Genomic DNA, 26,207 nt, shown 5'->3' with positions numbered 1-26,207 from the left:
TGCATGGTTTTATATTCCATTAATTAACATTAACTTCATGTTAAAACCGAGGGACTAACTTTACAACCTGTCTGGGTTTTATTTCAGTACAACCACTGAGTTACTGACTAAGTTTAGAATATTTTGTACTTTGATTTTGCTTTCTGTTTCAAAAGTTAAGATGATGAATTACTAATGAAGCCAAGTAAATAAAACAGATGGAAACTCTTCTAATGGATACAGAAAGGTCTGATTTTATTACAGTCAGCATTCAGTCAGGCTATATTACTGGGGTTTATGTACAGATAATAAGAACTCCTGTAAATGTTACTTCAAAAGAAATTTAGGATGTTATCAGCTAAAGTCACTTGTTTCTAGGATGTGCATCATCTTGAATTGCTGGATTAACAATTTGTCTATTGTGTTGTCAGAAATTGCTAAAATATTATTTGATGAGCAGAGATTGTTTTTCAGATGCATTCACTTTCAATTAATAAGGCCATATTATGTGTGGGTTTGTGTCTGTGTGGGTTTGTCCCTGCATGAGGTTGTAAATGAAGAATGACAGAGGAGAAAAGCCTTTTATTTATATAATTTTAAACCAAAGTAAAGCTGTTTGATGAATGACAATAAGATATCACACAACTGCCAGTGTTACTAATTAGTAGGCTTTACAGGTTTTGATATATTCAGCATTATGACTTGTGTTTGTGGATAAAAATGAATGCTAATGATCTGTGTAGTGTTACAATACAGATAGCACATTGTCAAAAACTGTTATAAAGTCTCATTTGTGCAAAATCTGTAAGGACAAATGAATTCATCTGTAATTCTCAAATAAGTGATTATCCTCTCACTTATGTGTGCAGAAACCTAGTTCCAAATCAAAGTGTGGCTATTTTCATATGTTACTTTTCATATTAATTTCTTGACTAGGTTTAGAATATTTTGTACTTTGATTTTGCTTTCTGTTTCAAAAGAGGATGAATTACTAATGAAGCCAAGTATATAAAACAGATGGAAACAGTTGGACATTCAACTTCAATGTTCTTTGAGAACCCTCTATATGATCTTATCTTGTATTTACTAGTTTATCAAACTTAGGTCCAGCTGTACTCCTACTGAAATTAATATCAATTTTCTCATTTATGTTGCTGGTTATGAGTTTCACATAACTTCCTTCTGGTAATGATAACTCCTTTAAGCATTAACCGATAACTTGTTTTCTACAGGAGTATAGGCAAGACATAATTACAATTTTTTTTTTTAAACAGTGAACTCAAACATCTTTTTAACTGCACATAATAATCATACATAAAGTATATACATAAAACTATGTATGATAATAGTACATTCTTTCCTTAGAAAGAGATAATGCAGTTCATTTCTTGGTATAATTCATCAGCTTTCTAATTTTCTGGAACCCGAGTGAGTCATGGGAGACAAGCATATGTTAACTCAAAGGTGCGATCATATATCTGACATTTAACCATTCACAAATAAAAATTCTACTTAACAGGAAAATATAAGGATTTAGGAGAAAGATTGAATAGGAAGATGTTGAAATAGAAGTAGAGAGGAAAAAGAGACTCTAACTCAAGTTTAGACTTTCCTGGGAATTTACATCTCTCATAGGCAAAGAATAAAGGAGAATCAAAGATTCAGAAATGTCAGCGATATTCAACTGTCCTTCAAACAGTCAGTATCCTAGCATATTTTAAATATATCCACTGGGATTTTTAGCACCAAAGTATTCTCAAGCTTTGAGATACTGATACATATCTGAGAATGATATTTATCATATGTCAGTACTTTAAAAAAAAAAGTATTTAGTTGAAAGCAGTATTCTAAACTTCTGTAAGTCCAGGTTTGTCTATCTTTAAACCTCATAAAACCTTGGAGGAGAATGATCCAAAGAGTAGTCATGATGGAAAGAGGAAGAGTTGACAAGATCTTACATTTTGGCTATGTTGATTTGGGAGAGTAAATGCTATTTGAGAGGCAGGGATGGATAAAGTCTGAAGGAACCGAAAGTCTGACTGAAGATAGGAACCTTGCTAAGGAACTTAATGAATAACATTTAGAGGGCAATGAGGACAGGTCAAGATGGCAAACCTACAGGAATTTGGGAAAAAAAGCTGTATTGCAAAACTGGGAAACCTTGGACATGGGAAATCAATCCAATGCAAGCTACAGGAGCTTGTATAAGAAGCTGAAAGATAAGAGGAGGAAGAGAAGGAACTGTCTTAGGAAGGGATTAGGCTTTAGATAGGGTCACAAATGTAATTTCTACCTCTCAATGAATTTGCTCCAGCTTCCAAAAAACTTGTCTATGACAACCTATTACAGACATATTACTCTAAAAGCAAGAAGGACTTTTAAATATAAAGTTAGATATCTGAGAGTTAGACTATCTATGTTTCCTTTCTCTTGCAGAATTCCCTTGGTTGATTCATACAGACCTTTGACTAAATCTGTAATACAGTAGTTTTCTTGTATTTGCTAGGATGAAACAAAATACATTAAAAACACCAAAATCCTAAAAGAACAAGCAAACCACTTTCTGTTAAATCTTCAACATAATTAGGCAGCAACAAATGCACCTTGAGTTAGGGGACTTGTAAGAGTTAAATAATATGTTCAGATAGTGAAAAGACGACAGCACTGAGAAATGGAGATTAGTAGCAACTGTTGCCTGTATGAAAAAGACAGAAAATAACTTCCCTTGGAAAGAAAGATTAAACAAGACTTGATTACCTTATAAGTATCATGGATATTTATCTTTTATGGAAAGAATACCAGTCACCTACTATGCTTGCTGCTAATACCAGTACTGCTACTACGATTAGTTGGTACTTAGTTCTTGCACATGTGCTCTCTAAAATCTCAACTGTATAAATGAAAACTTGCCTTTTCAACTAGCATTTTGATGAAACACTGTCTCTTGAGGTAACATGATCTCTTTTTCTTTGATAAGCAAGGATGAATCTTTCATTTCAAAGTCATATCTGCCACCTGCTTAGTCATCCGTTTACAAATTCACATGTTGCTAGTCATGTTCGTAAGTATACAGTCAGAATATAGTGAAGTATTTTGCAACTTACGTCTTTTGAAAATACATGTCCTGTTTTAAAAGATATGTCTTTGTGAGCTTATGTATTTACTGTAAAGTTAATTAATGTCCTTAAGGACAATCAAGATAAATCAAGCTGTGAATGTCATACTGAACTTAATTAGTACTGGTTGGCTGTCCTTTTTTTCTTTTTTTTTTTTTAAGACTGATTTGGACCCGGGGCACAGAGGTTTTGGAAAACACTTTTTTTGTAAAACATTGAGGAAAGCATTTATGTACTGTTTGTTGGTGGAGGAAGTGGCCTTTTTTAAGTGAAATGAGACCAAATATTTTAATTCCTCACAGTCTACCTCCTGCGACCCATGTCACTTCTTTTATTCTGTCTATTTATTCTAAAGCTCTTGCATTTATAACCAAGTTTATAAAAGTCTCTAATGATCTGCAGTGGACATCATGCTGCACTTTTATTGATCCCAGTAGGTATTGTATTCATTTGGAGAATCTAGTATTTTGTTCCTGAGGTTATTGTGATTTCTGCTGCATTCTTTGTCCTCAGAGGTTCAGGAACTGAAAAACATGAAGGTTTTTTTTGCTCATACACAAAGAAAGTTTTGAATGATGAGTTTCCTTCATACTACTAAATGACTTGGGATCTAGTGATCCAAGAGGCAACTCCCCTCCCACAGCATGGCACTATACTGCAGCCAGTACTTCAAAAGCCTCTAGTATATCTAAACTCTAAAGCCTATCTAGAATAAGTGTATGGAAGTCAAGCTTTTAACACAAGATTCATCAGTAAGACTCTCTTCACAGTTTTTGAAAGTGAGTAACTACATGTGGGAGAGAAGAAATCTTTGGAGAACTACCCTTGAGTGCAATGGGCTTTTTTTTTTTTTTTTTTTTAATATTACTTCAAAAATTAGGTACAATTTACTAGTTGACGTTTACATTCCTGTTAGTGAAAGGACACCACAAGGGTCCCACAGTCATGAGTCAGTTCCAGCAGTTATGAAATTGGGCTGCCTTTGCTGTTAGGATGTGAAGGGAGGAGTTGGGTGTAAGCTATTCTCTCTGCTCTCTGCTCAGGTGAGGATAGAGTGTGAGTGTGTGTGCAATGAGGGCACAACTAGCAATTGCATATCCCTAACTAAATAAATCATTCTCTTTAGAGGAATGGGGTGGAGGAAAATTATAAGATGTAAACCTTTTTGTAGTCTCATCCCTAAGTATATGGTTGGCCAAATACAGGATTATTGCCAATGTCATGGATATTTTTGATCGGATTTTAAAGGTTCAGAAGATAGGCAAGCTATTGACTTCCCTTTCAGAGTGTAATATGTGTTAAATTACATATAATTGCTTGGAGCATTCAGTAGAAGTATTGCAAGGAAAAACTGAAGCCTTTGCTGGTTGCCCAAAAAGCCTTTGCCACTTTTTATTGCAAAGGTGTCTTGGTGTCAGTCAGATTGCTATGCGATTAAAATATTTATGAAAGAAAATTCATTTTGTACACGGTAAAGCCTGCTTATACAAGAAAGGACTTAACTGGAATAATTTTATGGAGTCCTATAGTTACTGATCCTGACTGTACTGATCCTGAGAATTGTTGGCTTTCAATTACTTCAGTGGGAGGTAAATGCACTCAGGATTTTAAGAGAACTACATTTGCCAAATATCATAAATATATTAAAGATATCTACTGTATCTGGAAGCACTAATTTTTATTGCCAATCACTTTACCAGCTGGACTATTTTAACAGAAAACATGTTCATCCATATGAAGACAGCTGAAAACTCTGATATAGTGACTGGGAAATATCTCCCCTGAATTGAGCTATTTACAAGTTAGTTGTCTATTCTAAGTTAGCTGTGTAGACATCTTTTAAAGCCAAGGAGAGAAACTATAACTTCCAAAAGGCAAATTTATTTCACTCATTTTAGATACCTCAACTCTGTTTTCCTTGCCTTTTTGGTCCTCATTAAACAGCTGGAATACTTAGAAAAACAATTTGGACTAAATGCTTAACAAAATAGTTAAAGTTAGACGAAGTGAACTAAGCTAAGTTAGCAGCCTGAAAGTTGGTTAATTCTGAATGTGTCTGTCCAACTGTATCTTCCCAAGCTACACATGCATACTTATTTTTTTCGTAGCTTCTACCACTGCGATGCAGGCTAACATCAGATTTACCTTCACTGGTAATCAAAACAGAATCATAGAGTCATAGAATAGCAGGTTGGAAGGGACCTCAAGGATCATCTGGTCCAATCTTTCTTGGCAAAAGCACAGTCTAGACAAGATGGCCAAATAGGACTGTAATTTAAGAAAATTAATCCAACTGAAAAAAATAACAGCATTAAAGGAAGCATTAATGTTTACTATGTCTATTTTATCTATGGTAGCTGAAGTAACTGACTTTTAATTTGAAACTTGATGTACAGTACACTAGACTGATCTAAAAGGGGGTGAGACTCATTTGACTGTGAGATTTCTTATAAGTTTACTGAAATCTGCACACATGCTTTTCTGTGTATTATACATTATATTTACTATTGGGAATTCACTTTAATTATTTACACTGAAACATCCATTACTCTCCATTTTTATTAAGAAGACATTCTTTGAAAATTCCATAATTACCAGTATGTATTTGTAGTTATGTGCTTGTTGTATTTTATGGCTCAGTGCATATGCATGATGTAATGCATATGAATAAAGTTTCGGGAATTTTTATTTTGAGAAGCTCGTTTCCATATCATATTGAAAAAGCAAGGATCAGAAGTTAGATAAAGGCAACAGAGAAACAGAACATTTTTGGTGTTTCACAGTAGGGAGTCTTGTCATGAAATTCTGATAATACTTGATTAACTTTTACTGGTAGCCATGTTATTTTTTTCCTGCCTGGAATATAGTAGATAGTTTTCACCTTAATTAAATATAATAACTTTTAATTTTCAGATTTTTTGGCATCCTAGCATTCATACAGACACATTCCTTGCAATGCTTGTCCAGTTTCATAGTAGTTTCTAAATGTCTTTTCTTCACCTATAGCCTACTATTGCTAGCAGAGCAAAAGGTGTATCGTCAAGGTGGCACTTTCTGAGGGTCTGAGGATGAACAGAAAGTTGTCTGCTTCTGTCCAGACTCACCTGGGATGCTGGAGAGCATGAAGACACAGTAGAATACTTCTATTGCACTTGAGATGATTGTATTTAAACATTTACTTGAATTAATATAATTTTCTTTATAGTTAGATTACGGTCCAGCAGTTTATAAGTATGTTAAATAATATTTGAAACTGACAAGTAGTGTTGCCTGAATATGACTTTCCCAACTATTGTTTTAAATAGCATCCTATCCAGTCAAATTAACATCTCATAAGAACAAATTATCATTTTCCTTACATATGATAACAGATAAAAGATGGAGGGGAAAAAAAGCAGCACGAAAGGCAGGCAGAAGTGTTTTAGAACACAAGCACATGACATTTTCACCCAAAAATAATATTTCAGTTTACGTATGCGTGGAACAGAGGGAGCTTGAATTTACCAACTGTTCATGAAAATGATGTCAGTAATACCTTTCTCAGCTATTCTCTTAGTCTCTAAGGAAATTCTGAAACTCCAACCGCTATCGCTCATCCTACTGTCTATTTAACAAAGATGAAAAGTATCATGACTGATCATACCTATGTATAGTTGGTTCATTAGGAGGAAATCTTGCCTTCTCTCTTCAGAATCCTCCTCTAATTACTCAAAAAGAAAAGGACGATTCCCTCAACAGTAATGGCAAAGGTCCAATGGCTTTAATATAGTTACTCTTTGATGGTACTATTCAGTGCAAGCAAGTTTAACAGAATCTGGCCTTTAACATGCAATTCACTGACTACACCCTACTTTTGTATCCTATTAAAAATAAATTACTATATCACACCTTTTTCCAATATGTAAGTAACATAACAGCTCCAACTACTGCAAAAGGATAAAATAAAACCGTAAAAAATCAGATATGCACAACAGGAACATAGAATTACTGTAATCCAGATGTCGTGGTTAGTACTGGACCAGTGATTCATTTTTACTTTATATCTTCTCTATTTTGTATTAGGGAAAATGATTCATTGCTAATATGCTAACTCTAAGTGATTTCAACATCTATCCTAGAGGTATTACAGGTGTTTCAGCCTTTCCCATTTATTAGAGCATTTTGTATTTATCTGTTGAGTATCTTCCTTCAAAAGGGATATCTGCTGCATTTCTGCATCATATCCAGCATCAATCACTTTGATTAGGGTCTCACTCCACAAACCGAACAGCTTTTCTTCCATGGCAGCTCCATATGTTTGCTGCAGCTGTTACAGTTCCTAGGCAGAATGTGACTGTACTCTGTTCAGAGTTTGTGTCCCTGTCAAAGAGGCGGGAAATTATTCCTCTCTGCTTTGATTTGCCTTGAAATCAAGTGGCTTGAAATCTGTCCTAGACTATAGTTGCCTACAAAAACATACATGAAATTGCATCTGCATTATATTTTCATAACTATGACTCTGGAAAGCACACACTCCCAAGGTTTGTTCCCACAGCACTGTTCGAATACCAGGTCAAAGGAGTTTTATTGCTGGAAAGGTTACTCCAGGGAGATTTTTAACATGAACCTAATGATAGAAGACTACTAGCAATTGCAGACTAGTTTCTTAATAGCTATGAGCATGAAATATACTGAATTTTATTTATGATTTTATGTTTTCCGGCTTGGGAAAGTATTTCTGTTTTGCTGATTAATATTTTGTTATCTTGCACTAAGGCAGTATGTAGAACTACATACTATGGTACACTGTACTACAGTACAGTAGAACTACTACTACAGTACACTGAATGCAGCGCAAAGAATGTACCAGCTATGAGATTCATCTCTATTTGCAGAAATACTAAATATTTCCATGAAGGACACCTTGAAGATCACCAACTCACTATGGTTTTAGTTACATCTAAGAGAACTCAAGTTATTAAAACATATATGTATGCGACTAAAACTCCACACCAGTGAGGAGAGCTGAATTTTTTTATTTCTGATCGCTGGCTAAGTCTGACGGTAGTCAGTATTGTAAGAACTTTATTAATCCTAAAAACACATGCATTTGTTCACCAACTAGGCATTGCTGTGTCACTCTTCATTGCACTTGATTAGCTGGCTGCCCAGATAAATATGCAATGGACCATTAAATTTTGGTGACCAAGAACCCAATTTGGCATGTCTTAAATATGCTTTTAATGAAACTTGTAATAGTGTATATATTCAGGTGACAAGTATTTTTAAAAGCCCTGTGAGCCCACAAATGCAGGTTGACATTTAAGGTCTGCCACAGATGAATGAATGTAATGTATTCACTATACCAGAGGTGTGATACTGACTTCAGTATCAGAATATCTTATTGTTCGCTGATCCTCTACCTCCGTGATTCCACATTACTACTCTGGTTTTAATTGTTCCTGACACTGCCATGTACGCTGTTTCTCTGTGTATGACTTCAGGATGACTCTAAGTAGTTGAGCTGCCACAGCACAGAAGCTTCCTCTCTCCTACCAAGAAAGAAAAGCAGAAAACACGTGCAGACTTTCCAACACAGGCACCATGGTAGCGATACAGTGACTCTTAGAGGAGCTAAGACTGTTGTCATAACAAAACTAGCTCAATGAAAAACCCTCCAAAAACCTTCTAAGACAGCTTTCTTTCTCAAAGTACAAAAGCACTATCTACAGTGTCTAATTGATTGAAGTAGGTCGTTGTCGGATAGTTTTGTTCCCTCCTTCCCATGAAATGTAAATTTTGGCTGAATATAAAAGAAATAAATATCTTAAAATATTTTTGTTTGTTTTAATGTACAGAAAACAGGCACCTAAAAGCAGAAGACAACAGTATTTAGGTTTTGATTTTCAATTTTCTGATTAAATGCTTAGCCTTTTCACTGAAGGCAGAAATTTTCTACCCTCTTTCTAAGTCAAAATAATTTTTTGTTGTTGTAGTAAAAAGGCTTTCTAAAAAAATTTTTTTTAGTTATTCCTAAAGGAAAGTTCAGCTGCTGGAGTCGGATAGTTTTGTTCCCTCCTTCCCATGAAATGTAAATTTTGGCTGAATATAAAAGAAATAAATATCTTAAAATATTTTTGTTTGTTTTAATGTACAGAAAACAGGCACCTAAAAGCAGAAGACAACAGTATTTAGGTTTTGATTTTCAATTTTCTGATTAAATGCTTAGCCTTTTCACTGAAGGCAGAAATTTTCTACCCTCTTTCTAAGTCAAAATAATTTTTTGTTGTTGTAGTAAAAAGGCTTTCTAAAAAAATTTTTTTTAGTTATTCCTAAAGGAAAGTTCCTGAGCTGCTGGATGGGAATAGGAAAAGTAAATTTATTACCTATATGAAGATCCTTGTCCAACAAAGCACTTAGCTATAAAGTGTGAATAACACCACAGATTTCAGAGGGACAACTTGAATGTTTCAGTGCTTTTCTGAACAAGGTTATAGAGGGAACATTTTTTAATAACTAAAATAGCAGATGGACATATTTAGCTTTATTAGAGCTATACAAGTTATCATTTGTGCTCTCTACTCCTCACCTGCCCCTTTCCCTAGTCATTAAGTGCTAAAGTGAGGGCTCTTGTTGTTTAGGTGTGGAATAGGAAATGGGAGGAGTGAAAACGTGTTGGAAGCACAGGGAGTGAGCAAAAGCCTGTCTGGGGAATGGCAAAGCACTGGTGCCCAGTATGTCCCTTGGGTTTCAAGGGGCTCAGGTCCTGTGCTAAGTCTTTCAGCAGTAACTGCGGTCTGGCAGTGTTGGACACTGTGAAAAGCTAGTATAATTTCTGGTCCCTCAGGAAGATTAAATGCTTACAGATTTGTGCCAACTATAAGCCAGTTTATATTCCAGATTCAAGCATTTGAATTCTAGCTAAAATTATATTCCCTCTGTAACTGTGACATAAATGATATTAGGAAATCATATTTTGTAAGTCAGTTGTGGTTATTAGGTTGCACGTCAAATGCTAACACCTTATGGAGCAGACCCCTTCCCTAACTCAGACTAAGAGCATTTTTGAAGCAGTAGACACTGTATTGCTTGTTAGTGGAGAATCCCAGTAGCTGTATGATAAACATTCTCAGAATGTAATTAATGCTTATTTTGGCTAGAAATCATCAATGGTGAGAAACATATTGCAGTGTGTATGAATAATTCTAGACATCACTGTAGAATCTAAATGTTGTCCGGTCATTTTTGCCAATTAAAAATCAAATTACCTGTGTTCTACTCTAGGTGCTGTTAGTTAGGTATGTTTTAATTGCAGCGAGTCAAAATCTAGTCATAGAGAAATGCAAGAAGAGAAAGGATTTTCTGCCAGATTTTCTAAAATATGGATGGTCTATGGATGTATATTGAATTCTTATGTTTGTCTTTTCTTAAATATAAAAGTAAACGTACTTTAAAAGTAAGCTTATGGTCATCTGTGCACAAAGACAATCAGTCACTCATACTTTGTGCAACAAAGTACTCATGTTAAGAGGTAGGGATGTAATTTTATAGTAGTTAAGGGTCTTTTAAAGCTTTCTGGGCCAGAAATGGAGCACGGTACTCCTTCATGCACAACAGCTGACTAAGGTGGTTCTTCATTGGGATCTAATGTATAATATATTGATCTCTTGGATTTATTATACACATAAAGACTGGCTGTACTCTGTAACAGAATATCTGAATGAAACAAACAAAAATCTAAATTAAGACAGACAGGAGCAATGAGACAGACTGCTTCCAGATTAGACATCATACGTCCTAGATTCGGGGTGGTGGTTACCATGAGAACTCCATAGGTCTCAAGCACTTGGATCCTGTATCACTTGATGTAATGTCTTGGCAATTTTTTATTTCGTATGTTTAAATAAATTCTCAATAGCTGTAATGAATCCTTTCCTTTCTGGCAGGGAATAATATGATTCCCTAATATTGATTCAGTTCCCTTGAATATTCAATGCAAAATCATTGGAGATTTGTTAATAGAAGAATTAACATGTACCAAAAAGGAAATGCATCAGGGAGATTATATTTGCTAATAGTTTTTTTTTTTTCTGCTATGCTAAATGATGTTCTTTCTCTAGAAATCTTTGTGAACACTGCCAGTTCACCATCTTTAACCCGATTGTTTCATTTGCATGCTTTGCCTTTGTGATTGGATTACAGTTTGTTTTACTTTTCTCTTTATTATTAGCTCTCTGGATATGTAATTATGCTTTATTACTTAACATTCAATTTACTTTGGTCAGTATTTGAGTATCAGGTCTTACACAAAGGCAACAATATACAAAAATATTTTCCTGCTTCTGCAAGCCTTTCTGCAACCCTTCAGCTCAGCCTTTGTAACTTTGGAAAAATTTAACTTGCAAATGACATATTACTGCTGCAATAATTACAGTCAGCTGAAGAACTTGAAAATAAGTTTCAATTCATATCTGAATTGGTCATATCATCTCATGGTCAATTGTTCACATTTATGAGCTGATTAAAGACCCCTGATTAAATGGAGCTGATTAAGTGGAGCTGATTAAATGGAGCTTTTGTATAATGGAGCTTTTCTATCCACTATTTTGTGCTTCCCCCCAAAAAAAATTTAATGAAATTGTTTTCAAAATTATTATTATTAATTTGATTTTATATAATTTTAAAAAGAAAATAAGGACTCAAATGGGTCATCTTTCACAGAGAGTATTACTGAAACAAGTTACTTTTAAAGAAAAGTTTATTTTAAAAATGCTATCGATTCTGAAAATGATGAAAAACTGAAATATACTAATTGGATGTATTTTTCTTTTTCCCCCCTATTACTAATTTTAAAAAATGAAAAAATATGAAAAAATAATCAAATTAGAATTTTTAAAATACTTCGGTTTTTCAGAATAAGGTAATTAGAAACCTGTTAGTTCTTTTCCTGCTGCTTCTTTAACTTGGATTAGTATTTGACATGTCATGGGAACAAAACCTTTTTTTATAGTCACTGGTCATTACTGTTTAGAAGAGACATGCAAAGAACTATTGGCAATTATAATAGAATATTACAAAAGTAAAGGTAGCAAAAAACAGGTTAAAATTTTTCACTGTTTCTCCCAGCCAGTTTGTTATAGAACAGTGATTAGAAACAAGTCAAATGGTAGAAAAATGCAAATAAAATATTTGCAAATATATTTGATTCAATGGGTTATAATATTTATTATTAAAGTATTTTTAAGAATAAGACTTTATTAACCAAAATAACTGTGATACTCAAGTTTGAGAACACAATCTTCATTTGAAAATTCAGAATAGACTGTTAATTTTATTTGAAGTGGATGATTATCATATTAAGACATTGGTCATTTAATCAGGAATCTGAAAAAATACATTGATTTAGGTGTCCAGTCTTCAAACATCTTTTAACAGATTCTAAAGGAGAGCAAATGAGCACAGGGAAACAAATAGAAAGTGTGATAAATATGGAAGATTACATCAAAGGTAAATGACATAATTATTTAAATATGCTTTTATAGTAACAAAAATAACCTCTGAGACAAATATGATGTGGGGTTTCTAATTTACCTAGATTTAAATAGATAATTTACTTAATTGCTACAGTAGAGTGACTTAAGGTGTAGCTAATGGAAATAAAGAGAAGAGCTATAAAGGAGATAAAGAATTGGCTAAGCGAGAGACTGCACAGGGACATAATTATTTAAATATGCTTTTATAGTAACAAAAATAACCTCTGAGACAAATATGATGTGGGGTTTCTAATTTACCTAGATTTAAATAGATAATTTACTTAATTGCTACAGTAGAGTGACTTAAGGTGTAGCTAATGGAAATAAAGAGAAGAGCTATAAAGGAGATAAAGAATTGGCTAAGCGAGAGACTGCACAGGTTATATTAAAACAAGAATTCTCCAGATATGGATTAGTAATGAAATTTTTCAAGGATAATTTTTCAGATTAATCCTCATTAGTATGTTGACTAATGACATTACAGAAAGAACGAGAAATATGCCAATGGGGACTTTGGTAATATTGAAGAGAACTGGGGCAGTTCATAGCTAATAATCAGAAAAAAACAATACAAATCAAAAGCACATCAATTAGAGGTGGCAGTCCAGGAAACAGGTCTGGTTGAATCAGTCTCTTATGGATGACCAAACTGCAAATATAATACACATTTTGAAAAGTCTGTCATGATTTTAGGCATTGATAAGGCCTCATTTGTAGAGCTGTGTGTATTCCAGTCTCTGAAACTAAAAAAGAGATGAACTTTAATGGACAATGGTGCAGATATGGTTGAAAAAAGAAATTATTCTAACTAATTTGAAAATAAAAAAGAAATAATAAATTAAAATACTAAGATATTCAAGGGCTTTGATGTCACTTATCTTGTTCCGTGTAGATGCATTTGGTACAAAATACTTGGAAAATAAATAAAACGTAATGTGTTGGACCAGTGCACTGAGGAGCAAAAGCAAAATACCTAAAGAGTGGCTACAAAGAGGACAGAGGCTGTCTCTTCACAAGAAGCCACATGGACAGCATAAGAGGCAGTGGGTACAAGTTGCACCAGGACAGGTTTTATCTCGACATAGGAAAGAAATTTTTTACAGTAGGAACAATCATTCACTAGAACAACCTCCCAAGAGACATGGTAGAGTACCCATGGCTGGAGGTTTTCAAGATGGGATTGGACAGTGTGCTAGATAATCTCATCTAGGCTCCCTTTCCCATAAAAGGTTGGACCAGATGATCTTGCGAGGTCCCTTCCAACCTGGGCTGTTCTATGGTTCAGGTATTACTCATTAATATTTTTATAGAATCATAGAATAGTTTGGATTGGAAGGGACCTCTAAATGTCATCTGGTCCAACCCCCCTGCCGTGGGCAGGGACAGCTTCAACAAGATCAGGTTGCTCACAGCCCCGTCCAGCCTGACCTTGAATGTTTCCAGGGATGGGGCATCCACCACCTCTCTGGGCAACCTGTGCCAGTGTTTCACCACCCTCAGCGTAAACAATTTCTTCCTTGTATCTAGTCTAAATCTGCCCCCCGTTAGTTTAAAGCCATTCCCCCGTGTCCTGTCGCTACAGGCCCTCCTTGCTATTTGCAAAGAACAAGATTTTCCATATGATTATATTAATTAATATGAGGAATAATATTGATTTCGCATAAAGACTTGAGGAATCTGTCTACATTCCAGTTTCAAATTCTGTTTTATATTGGGAACTGTATATGCATATCTATTATACTATAGGGTGCTTTCCACATATGATGCTAATTGCCTTCCTTAAATCATGTACTTTCAAGTCAAGATGAAACTCATAGGAAATAACAAGAGAAATTGCTCTACTGCTAGACCATTCTCTAAATCTTTGGCTTCCTATATCACCTGAAAGCCTTTTTGATTAAAGAACTGGGCACTGACCAATGTTTGGACAAACTGGAACAATGGATCCGATTATCTAGTTCAATCTCAAATTTCTGAGCCTAATCAGTGAGTCATGTGGCATTAAGATGGATGGTAGTTTGGTTTTTGTTTTTGTTTTTGTTTTTCAAAGGGTCTTCTTCAGTAGCTGTTTTAAAGTCATTTACCTATTCTGGAAGAAAAAATATTCATTACAGGGCAGGTGAAGAGGAAGTACCTGGAACTCTTTTGCAGACTTAATAATGCCTGAAAATCAGCTCTGGATTTAAGTAACGAAGCTGTAAAGCCATCTATCTTCAGACCCAACTACAGCAAGCTGGTAAACATTTAACAGTTCACATAAAACCTGTGAGATTAAGCAGCATCATTATGTCTAGCTTTTTGTATCGACTGCTAGTGAGTGACTGTCTACAAGAAATAAGCAAATACAAAACTGAATAGTGATGCTGGCTAGGCAAAGCCATTTTGCAAAACAATAACAAAAATAATCTAATCTGAGGCTGGTAACCTTTGAGATCGCTTCTGTTCTGAAATTCTAAAATTTAGTGAAGAATAATATTTTGTAAGGAAGAGTTCATCTTAAACTTTTTCTAGTACAGGGCAATAAACTGCCTGACAAGGGAAATTAGATAAACCACTTCAGTTTTTGCAGCCAATCACTAACAAACATGGATTTGTACAGTCACTGATTGGAAAAGCCATCTGTGCTATCTCTAACTTTGTTACATTCACTATTGATAAAACTCTTCGTGACAGACAAGTAAGTGTCTTGCCTGAGGTTGTTGTGAATGAGAAAACCTTTTTCCTACTATTTCAATTTGGCACATATTCTGCTACTTTTCTTGCTTCTTAAAGCTACTGTGCTTCCTGTCGCAGACTGCAGCAGTGCTGTAGGTGATCACCCTAAATTCATTTGGTTGGTGTTGCTTCAGTGCTGATTTAGGGGTCTTCATCACAGCAGCAGCAACAAAAAAACCCAAACAGCCCTAACATCTTATATATACCTATATCAAAACCAGTGATTATTGTTTGGGTATAGTTTGTACCTGTTATTTTGAGCTTATCAGCACTGAAGTGAATGCGCCTTGCTGCAACAAAATTTCCCATTTTTGGGGAAAAAGAAAAACTGATTCAGTAAAATCCGTGCCCTCATATTTGTATTATAAAAATAGTTTAAAACCTTAAAAATGAAAAAAAAACCCCAAACAACAAAACCTTTCAACAATGTTAAATTACACAAGCATTTAAGGGAAAAAAGGTCCCTTTTTATATTATTGAACATGATAAATCTTTAATTAGGAAAATTACGTTAAATCATGTCCAAACTAAGATTCTTTCCTTTTTTTTTCTTTTTTTTTCCATTAAGCATATCTCTTTAAAAATAAGTATGAATACCATACACATTTCAACAGGGGAGATCTCTCTCTCTCTCTGTCTCAGTAGGTGCACCCACAAAAATGCACACATACCCCTATATACCTTTAAAGGACCAGATACTTTTCCTTCCGTGTTACTATTGCTAAGCAACCAGTTCCTCCTGCCTGCTGCTCTAATGAAAAGTGTACTTATTAGAGGTGCATGAAATCGTATTTCTCCTGAGAAGTCCTTGTGGTCAATCTAGGAGGGCTTCAGTCATAGGCTTTTTAAGAATAGTTGATGGCACAGTGTTAGAATTAACACTTTAACAATATTGTTCAGCTATCCCAAACAATGGTTCAACAAGCTCACTTCATCTGCCTCTTGGTAAATTTAATGAATGGAAAAATAATCTTGAGTGGCTTTAAGTTTTATCATCAGAGTGGTCTATGCTGTTTTGAGACTGTAAATGGGTTGATTGACTTTATTGTATATAGATATATGTGAGTTTGCAATACAATCTAAATGTATTATTTAGAGAGTCACTACAAAGATATGATTGTTACAGAAACATATTTCACTATTTCCCTTGCACTTTAAGGCTTTTTCACTTTATAAACAGTTCCAGCTGTTCATGGACCTTCTCCAAAAAGGACCGAGCCAGCCAAAAATAAGTGTACAGATTATTTTCAGAGGGCAACAGGTTATTTTCACTTCCTGGAAGTCAGGACTTAGAACTTTCCATAGTTCCTTATTTAAAAATGATTTTGTATATGAGTGTTTTGAAGATCTGTTCTACATTGCTAAAACGTAGATGCTAAAATAGGTGGACAAAAGGACAAATATAAGCTTTCCTGACAACATAAATCAGGATATCGCACCAAACAACTCTTCTTTTTCTTTCTCTCTTTATCTTTGTGTGTGTGTTTTAAATAGGTTTGGTTATCTTATCACCAATAGCTCAGTAGGAAAGATTAATTTCTATTTGTAAAAATTAAAATAATAGAAAAAAATATTATAGTGACAGTGACATTTTTGTTAAAGTTTTTTTCAGGTCTCCCACATATGTACATACATCCCAGAAATACAATACTTTTTAAGAAATATGTAAATATGTAGTTTGCTAAAGCAGATTTATACCATTAAAATTTGGAAGTCTAAAAAAATTAAAAATTAAAAAAAAAATCAATGCCAATATGTTTACTTACTAAGCTTTTACTTTGACTACTTGCAGGATTTATGGTTGCTTAGGTAGATAATTAATACAGAAGCATCCAAAGTTTCTGTAAAGTGTTGATAGCTCATTCTTGTTTATTACACCAAGAGGAAAAAATAATCCCTGTTCCTAGGGTCTTACAGACCAAAAGCCACGTTAGCACTACTTGTTATGATCAAGGTCCATGCAGTTGCAATTAAAATAAGTGGCATTTCATATAAATCAAAAAATATCTGTAGAATATATCCTCAGGGGGCTATGTGCTTAGGGTTTATATCAGAAAAATCCAACCTACTACTCCTAAGAAGTCCTGTTCACTGCCTAGTAGTTACAGCTATACTTAATGGTAGCTTGTCTTCCTCCAGACATTTGGATCAGATGACTAACCAAGCACCACACAATGCCTAGAGATACAGCAGAGCTCAGAAGCTTCAGACTGACTTAAAAAAAAGCATTTAAAAGAACCTCCTTGTAAATCCTTCAAACGCTACAGGAGATGATAAATAAGCAGTAGAGTGGCAGGAGTAGGCAAAAGGTCCCCCTGTTATTTTTAAAAATACAAGACCAATATCATCCATCTGGGGAATGTAGACTCAAAATATCAGGTCTTAAGCATTGTTACGTCTCATTGGCTTCTTCAGTGAGACCTGCATATAGACCCTAGGTCTGAAGCAATACTTTTGTACATTCATAATACTTCACAGTGGTCCAATTACAAATCCTCAGTTATCTCTGCACTATGTTCATGGACCCCTCCTGATCTCTCACAAGGGACCTATTTAGTTGTTCTGCACAGGATTTGTCATGTCTCTAATACAGCTGACCTGCTCAAGTGCTACCGTTAATAATCTTTCTGAGCTTTTGCTGATAGAGCAGTTTCCACACAACAAGTTTTTAACTCAAAGATGCTTGCATCCTAAACTTTTTAAACTGGAATCGTTTTCCCAGTAGCATCTCTATGTGACAGGTAGGTGATAACGACTTACGCAGGAAAATGAACTTTCTCGGTGTACGAAATACTGTGTCCTGTTCTATGACCTCCACTGAGCCATACTGTGATGGAGAGTAAGCCATTTAGTGTGACTGTGGATGAAATGTTTAATCTCTCCATGCAGCAGTTAAACTGTACGTAAAAAAAGAATACAGATTACTTACCCATTGTTGTATAGTATATTCAGATCTCTGGACTAAAATGTGCTGTAGGAGTAGAAGCATTACATTCACCATCACTGCATATATAATGAAAAGACATTCATAGTAGCAATTTCAAAGGCAGGTAGTGCCTTTATTAGGCTTTTAGGAGATCAAGGTTTCCATTTGCCTACTACCTAACCAATTTTCTAAATGTTAGCATACTGTGATGTCCATGTCATCACATAATACATTAAAAAAAAAAAAGCTATACTATACATTATTAATAATGTTAGCTGCAATTCGAAAAATACCTGACTGTCTCTTGGATGAAAATCAGAAAAGCTACTTTAGTGGCAGTAAGTTAAATACGTAGGAGGAGAGAAAAGAGAAATATCACCAAACGGGTGATTTTTTTTTTTTTTCCCCCTCAGGACTTTGACTTCAGCATCCTTGCCACTTTTAGCTGTTTCCATGTGAAGAAAACAATAACCTATTTTTAGAGGCAACACGCAAGAGTTTTTGAAAGTATAAACTCCAATATGCCTTTCTTTTAAATAAATAAATTGAAAGGTATTTTTGCTCGCTTCTTGATTAAAACAGAAATATATCTGAAATTCGTTGTGTAATATGTTTTCTATCTACTTAGAGACTGTTACAGACTTTACAATTTTTACAACATGCTATAGTACAGTATACTGCAATAGTTACACTTTATTTAAAAGAAGAAAGCAGATATCCTACTGTTTTGAATGTTTTTTAGAAAATAATGCCAAATTGTGTGTGTGTGTATGGGGGGTATCATCCTGGGGCTCTCAGGATGTAAACAGTGATTCACTTTTTAAATAACTTTATCTGTAAATACAGTTAATTTTTTAGTAATTTTTGTCCAGTCATTTAGCCATTATGCTTGGCTATATAACATTATATTGCTTTTATCAATTGAAGTGTTTAGATGCAAGAACAAAAATACCTTTTGCCTTTGAAACAATTAAACCTACTGCTTAGACGTAACAGGTATAGTGTTAGCTTAGGCTTTGGCCTAAGAAAACATCAAAATCTGGTGTTAAAATGACAGACAGATACAGGCATGAAAGAAAAATGTTTATTTTCAGTAGTTGGAGAAGAACTCAGTTATTTTTAGGCTGGTGGAATTTAAAAATACTGTTTAAACTTCGGAAGTTTCTTAAAGTTTGTATTTAACACATTTACGCATTGATATTATGTAATTAAAATGTTAATTAAAATGTTAATTAAATTTCCAATTAAGTAATCTAATTTTAATAGTGACTTCCTTAATGCCTATTTAGGCTTCTTTTCATATCTAGGTAAGTATTTGATATACTGTAAAGCACAGAATCTCTGTCAATTCTCCCCATTACTGAAATGCCAATACGTAGTGCTCTTCAGGGAATATAACAAATGCAAAAAAAAAAAAGTGTATAAAGAATTATATATTTTTTGCTTTCTGAAGATTCTGAGATTGCTAACCATATTTCAGCTGGTTATACAGTTCGCTCCATCCACCACTGAAATGCAAAGTGGCGGCTGCTCAGGAGCGCGTAGCAGTATTTCCTTTCTTTCGCTGCCGAGCAGAGAATACTGCATCCAATGGAGATTGCATGGGGAGTTAGGAAGACAGAAGGTAATTACTCAGGGTATCTATCTCAGGAATAACACTTTAAATCCTGTGCAAAGTGTTATGGTATACTTAGTGACCCACATGGTCAAAGTGTCCATCACACCTATCTTCCAGCTAGAAGCATTTACCTCAATGCAGTTTGTTTGAACAGTTTTTTTTGTATACTCAAGAGAAATGCTGTGCCTTCTGTGAATTTAGATTGCGTCTTGGCCTTTCTAGCTGCACAAACCCATGAAATCCATCCAGGAACCCATGAAATTTATCTTGACTTCAGGTGTACAGTAAGAATATGTAAATTGGTTATAAGGTAATCCTGCTTTAGGTTTGAAATTGCATTAGGACTTGTCTACATAAAGGCAATCAGAAAGTTAACCCAAATTGACTAAAGTTGTGAATTCAGAGCACCATAATTAAAGTAGATTAGTGGATTCACATCCTGAATAAATTAAATTAAACCAAATGCAAGCCTTTTTAATTCTGAATGAGAGTGTCCAGGCAGGAGTTTAATATAGTTTAACTAATCCATTTTAAAAGTTAATTCTGATTAAATCTTGAGGGGTGTCCATGAAACCAAGACATGCAAAGGTGTATGTCTGTATGTGTGGGTGAATGCATACAGAATCTTAAAGAAATACAATAAAATTAACAAAATAAAACTTTGTTCATTTACATTTTCCAATTCACAGAGTATACTGATTAAATGTTCAAAATCATAGAAGTGGTCAAGAGAAGAGTTCCATGTTTCCAGAGATACTAGGTCTCCAAGAATAATGAACTTCTGAGGTCAAAGTGTATGTAGGAAAACATTATTCACTTTTATGTGTGGATCAATCTCATGAAGCTTCCTGCTCCCTTTAATAGGTATGTTAGTCTACAGAGGCAACATGACTAATGGTCTATGCAGAAAACCTTAAATGAGGTAGCACTGTACACAATAAATAAATAAATACTTAAATACAATAAAACTTGAACAATATGTCCTACACATACTATTCCTTACATAAGGTATAATCTGTCCTCAGTGCTGCAGCTACGTCTTCAAATGGAGAAAATGAGCTGGGGAAAATCAGAGGGAATAAAGAGTTGAGGTATAAGGACAAAATAGATGCAAGAATCTCTATAGCCTCCTGTTTATTTTTAATTTCCTGTTTAATTTGCAATAAATATTCCCTTTCCAGTTTTTACTGCTGAGAAATTTCCTTCATTGTGCAAATGGCAAGTCACATTTTCAGCACAATTGGAAGTAAGAATCTCTATAGCCTCCTGTTTATTTTTAATTTCCTGTTTAATTTGCAATAAATATTCCCTTTCCAGTTTTTACTGCTGAGAAATTTCCTTCATTGTGCAAATGGCAAGTCACATTTTCAGCACAAGTGGAAGTGTACTACACTTGTATTTCCTCGCTATAAATGGTCCTTCATACTTATGTAGTGACTTACACAAAATTTGTTATTGCAGTTTCTACTTTCTGAATAATATTAATTATTATTCATGATAATAATTTCCTATTTGTGCAGAACATTTTTTCAGCTGAAAAAATTATCTGAGGAAGCAAACTTTGTATGCTGCATAGTTAAATTGGTCATAGCATGAGTTTAGAGTGAAATGAATGATTTATTATTTTATAATATTTTCTACTAATTCAAATTCATTGTTCTTCTCTGATGCAACAACTTGGAGCAATGAAATAATGCAAACAATAAATTTATTCTGAATGATTGCAAATTTGAGCCAAAAAATTGGGGACATTTCATGTAAAAAGGGAATATTGTCATATGCAAATTGATAAACTACCAAAAACAGAGTGCGTGAAAGAAGGGACATTTCAATTCCTGGTCAGAATGTAAATATGCTGTACAACTGGATGACCTAATCATTAAAAATAACAGTAATGTGTAATGTGGCAAATTTAACACTCAATAGTATGAACAATGGGAAAGGTCAGATATCTAATTACTGAGCTTGTCTTTGCCTAGAAGGATTTGTAGGAATAGTATTGATAAAGTCCGTTTTCATATTGATTTTTTGACTGGTCCCAGTTTTTCTTTCTGTGTTTGCTAAGTTCCTCATTGTGTGTTAGATCATACCTAGATTTCTTAAGAAAACTGTGATCTCACAGTTTGGGGCTAAAATGTCAGTTAGATAAAAGTGAAAAATGTATTAATACTTCCCTTTTTAGCAGAAGCTGATAGCATACAAGTCAATTTCTAGCTTTTAGTCTGTGCAGTACATTTGCTTTAGAATTCTATTATATAAACTGGATAAGAGAAATGTTCAGCTAAACTGAAATTCTGACGTTTCACCTGGTAATTCTCATTACTGAAATTTTAGCCATCTTGGCCTATTAATAAAGCCATATTTCTATAATATTTTTTTGAAATCTGGTTCTCTAAGGTTATGTTTCAACTGTGTATGTTGGAACAGTTCCCAGCTTCTCTCTCTTAAAACAATGTTTATGTTGCATCCTGTCCCCATGCAGACAAGACTGGATGGCATGCAATCTTTTCTCTTTGCTGTGCTTTCTGTGAAAAGGACACAGAGATTTGTGGGGCCAAAGTGGTCCACAGCTCGTGGGAGAGTTCAAAATTATGGGACAACAGACCTGCACTTGCTGTACAGATTCAATAAACTCTTCCCGCCTTCAGAAGGTGACTTTTGGGAGTGTTTGGTCTGACTGTTTCCAGAGCACTGTGAGACTGGGATCTGTGTTTAGGAACTGGTTAGGCTAATTAGGCTTTTTCTTGTACAAGGTCTGGAGAGTGCTATTTCAGGGAGAAAGTCGTAACAGCTTGTATGCTAAATTTTCAGTCAATAGGAAATGTCAAATACAGAGGTATGTCTTAATGCGTTTTGGTCTTTGAGGGTCTTCCGTATAGAACTTGTGAGTGTAGAGGTACCCTGTGCTGTTGGGTAACTGTCTCTATTTAGGCACCTAAGTTACTTCTTTTTAAAATGGAACGGAGATTACATGTCCCTTCTAAACCACAGTGAGAATTTAGTACCGTTTTCCTCTAGTCCTCTGTCCCTCTGCTATCATCTGAAAGCTTCCTGGTGCCTCACACTAAGCCACCCTGTGGGGGATGGTGGACTCTGCTCTCTGCAGTACAAGAGTTGAAGCCCATACCTGCCCTCTCTGCTCTGAGGTGGGAGTGCTCAGTCACTCATGATGGGTGATTTTTTTTTTAAAGGCAAGAATGCAAAGTATTGTGTGCCAAAGAGAAGAGGCACAAAGAAACATGTGACATCCTAGGCCAAGTTTTAGAGTTATCACATTAGAAGTGAGTTTTGGAGACTGCAAATGGATTTTATCCAACAGGTTTAATACGCACAATCCAGGCTTAAAATAAATGTGTACACTGAATGCTTTTGCTAAGTATGTGTTGAACTTTTTGATAAATGCTTCCTTTTAAGTAAAAACAAATAATTTTAAAATATCTGCAATAGACTTCAGAGTCATTTAATCTGATGTAATCTCATATAAAATCTGGTTTTGTGTACAGTGTGCTATCTAATTAAAGAACGGTTAAAACAAGGACAGCAGCTATTTATTTTTTGATGCTTTAAGCATATTAGGAAAGGTTAAGCACTTAAAATTACATTGTTCAGTATGACACAGAAGAATTAGTTTTCTCCTTTGCCCTATTTCCATTTTCACAAGCAGAATGAAATGAAAGTTCAAATAAGAGATTATGTCAAATAGGCTAAAATTATATCAAACCTTGATGGCATATGAAGCCAGAAATTTTCCTAAATAGGAAAACTAAGAATTCCTTGGAGGTCACAGAGTACTAGGCTAAAATGAAGGCATTACAGCTAATGTCCTATGTGTTTTGGTCGGTGAGGGCAATGTAACAGCCCCTGTGAGAGAATTTGTCGATTTGGAGCAGTTTTGTGGTTGCTCTGTCTTACAAAACAAATTAGACTGCAGCTGCCCAAGGGATCTGGACAATACACAGGTAGTCACATTTTTCTCTTTCAGTTCTGACCAAAAAGTCTGCGGATGTATTCAGAGATCTGTCCAGTAGTAATTAGATTAGCATGGTAATTGGACTGTAATTCCATTTATTCATGCAAATGAAGACTAACCCATTTTTTCAACCATTTTTTGTTCTTTTAGCAAATAGAACAGCTTATTTGATATCACATTTAGTTGACTTTTTTTTTCCCCAGATGTCAGATTTTTCGATAGGTGAGAAAGTTCCTTGAGGCTTAAAGGTTATGTCATTGTATATGAACGTGGAAATTTTTTAAAAAGTGTAATCGTCTTATAAATCACTATTTTCTAATCTTTGCTGAAAGATATACTACGTCTCAATATGAAGGTAGCAGTATATACTTAAATGTATACAAGTTATCACTTTGGGATGCTGTATGGGGCAATATCCTTTTTCCTAGGAATTTCCTCATTTCAGTTACTACCTGCTCATCCTGCAGATGTATCTCACAGCACACAGCCAACATTAGCCTCATTTTTTTCTTCAATTCTATTTTCATTGTCTTTTACTTAATCTAAATCAGACATATTGCTTGCCCCATTTCCTTAGTTATTAGAATGTACTCAGCGTGACTTACAAAGTCCTGTACCTTTTGACTGAAAGGTGATCTGATAACTTTTAAAATAGAAGCAAATAACTTCCAGGAAACCTGATTTGCTGAGCTGAACTGGCAATACTTCAATTCCTTCACAATACGTATTTGTTAGTATCTAACTTTTATTTATTTGCCTCTATATAATTTATAAATATATGTATATAATATGTAAGAATGGATATTATTTAACATACAAAATGAGCTGTTAATGCATGAGCAACCATGCGCACATTACTTATTGGATATTTGAAAATTATTCCTTCTCCTTCTGTGAGGTAAGACTTGCAATAAGAGGCCTGATGCTGTACTGCACCAATGCTAGTCTTCCTTATGGATCCCAGTAAAAAAGGTACTCCATAAGGTATTGGATTAAACTACAATTTATTGGTGCTATTGTAAGAATGAGAAAGAGGATAGCAACTTATGTCCCTTCAGACGCTGGGAACCCTGAGCTGTGCAGCTTTGGGGCTGTACAGTCAGGGCATAGCACGCTGCACAAATCCTGTCCAGGAAGGGATTCAGAACACTGTGGTCTTTGGACTTTTTATAGTATTTTCTTAGATGTACACAAATCTGAGATAAAGACAAGGGTATGATGTTGGCGTCATCACCGGGTGCCAAGTGGGAGCATGTACAGGCATGTCCTTCACGATTAGTCAAATAAGTTTATCCTGTGTCCAACCCCTGCTCAGGTCAACTGCAATGTGTATCACTTAACTGCACAATGCATAATGGTCCTCCAGGTAGGACCACTATGTATGCCTCTCTTGTAAGTGTATTTTAGTCTTTTACCATTCCAGAAGAGACTCAACACTGATAGTTCTTGTTATATTTGTTGAAGGGTTTTTTTTTTTTCCCCTACAGTGTCATAAAATACTTAGTGCTGGGAACAAGAAATATATAATAAATTAAATAAGCAAGCCCAAATATGAGGGTTAATTTCCTTGAATATCATTTGGAATGGCTTGGGGGGGACTTTTTCCTTTTTGCATTTATGATCACATCAAGTGAGAAAAAGTAAAAAAATAGAAAGGATGATCACTTATTTAATTCTTAATCAGCAAGGTTAGATGTGCCTTTTACTCTATTATAATATTATATATTTAGCCTAACCCTGCAGTTCATTGGTTTCTGATCGACTTCCTCAATAAGCAAGCCCAAATATGAGGGTTAATTTCCTTGAATATCATTTGGAATGGCTTGGGGGGGACTTTTTCCTTTTTGCATTTATGATCACATCAAGTGAGAAAAAGTAAAAAAATAGAAAGGATGATCACTTATTTAATTCTTAATCAGCAAGGTTAGATGTGCCTTTTACTCTATTATAATATTATATATTTAGCCTAACCCTGCAGTTCATTGGTTTCTGATCTGACTTCCTCCTCAACATTATTAGTATCTAATTAGCTGCAATCTTCTATGAAGATAAACATTGGTTTTTATTTCCTCAGCTGACATGCATGTCTATACACATGCACGCATGCACGCACACGCACACACACATATATTTCAAATCCAGTTGAGTGAAAAAGACTTTCAAATTATGCATTGCCACCTTCAACACATGAAGGACAGAAAAGAAAACCCACCTGACAAAAAACTCTTGGATCTGTGAACATTTAAGGTGAAGGAAGACTGCAGGGAAGGTGCCTGTTGTTTTTTCACTAAAGTTTGTATTTTGGTATCAGCATAGGCTGTAAAATTCATATGCCTTCAAACTGCAAATACAGAATTCTTGCAGATGCAAT

This window comes from Aptenodytes forsteri, unplaced genomic scaffold, assembly GCF_000699145.1.
Source record: "Aptenodytes forsteri isolate BGI_AS27 unplaced genomic scaffold, ASM69914v1 Scaffold2, whole genome shotgun sequence".
Classification (NCBI taxonomy): Eukaryota; Metazoa; Chordata; class Aves; order Sphenisciformes; family Spheniscidae; genus Aptenodytes; species Aptenodytes forsteri.
Note: the sequence above shows the minus strand (reverse complement) of the source record.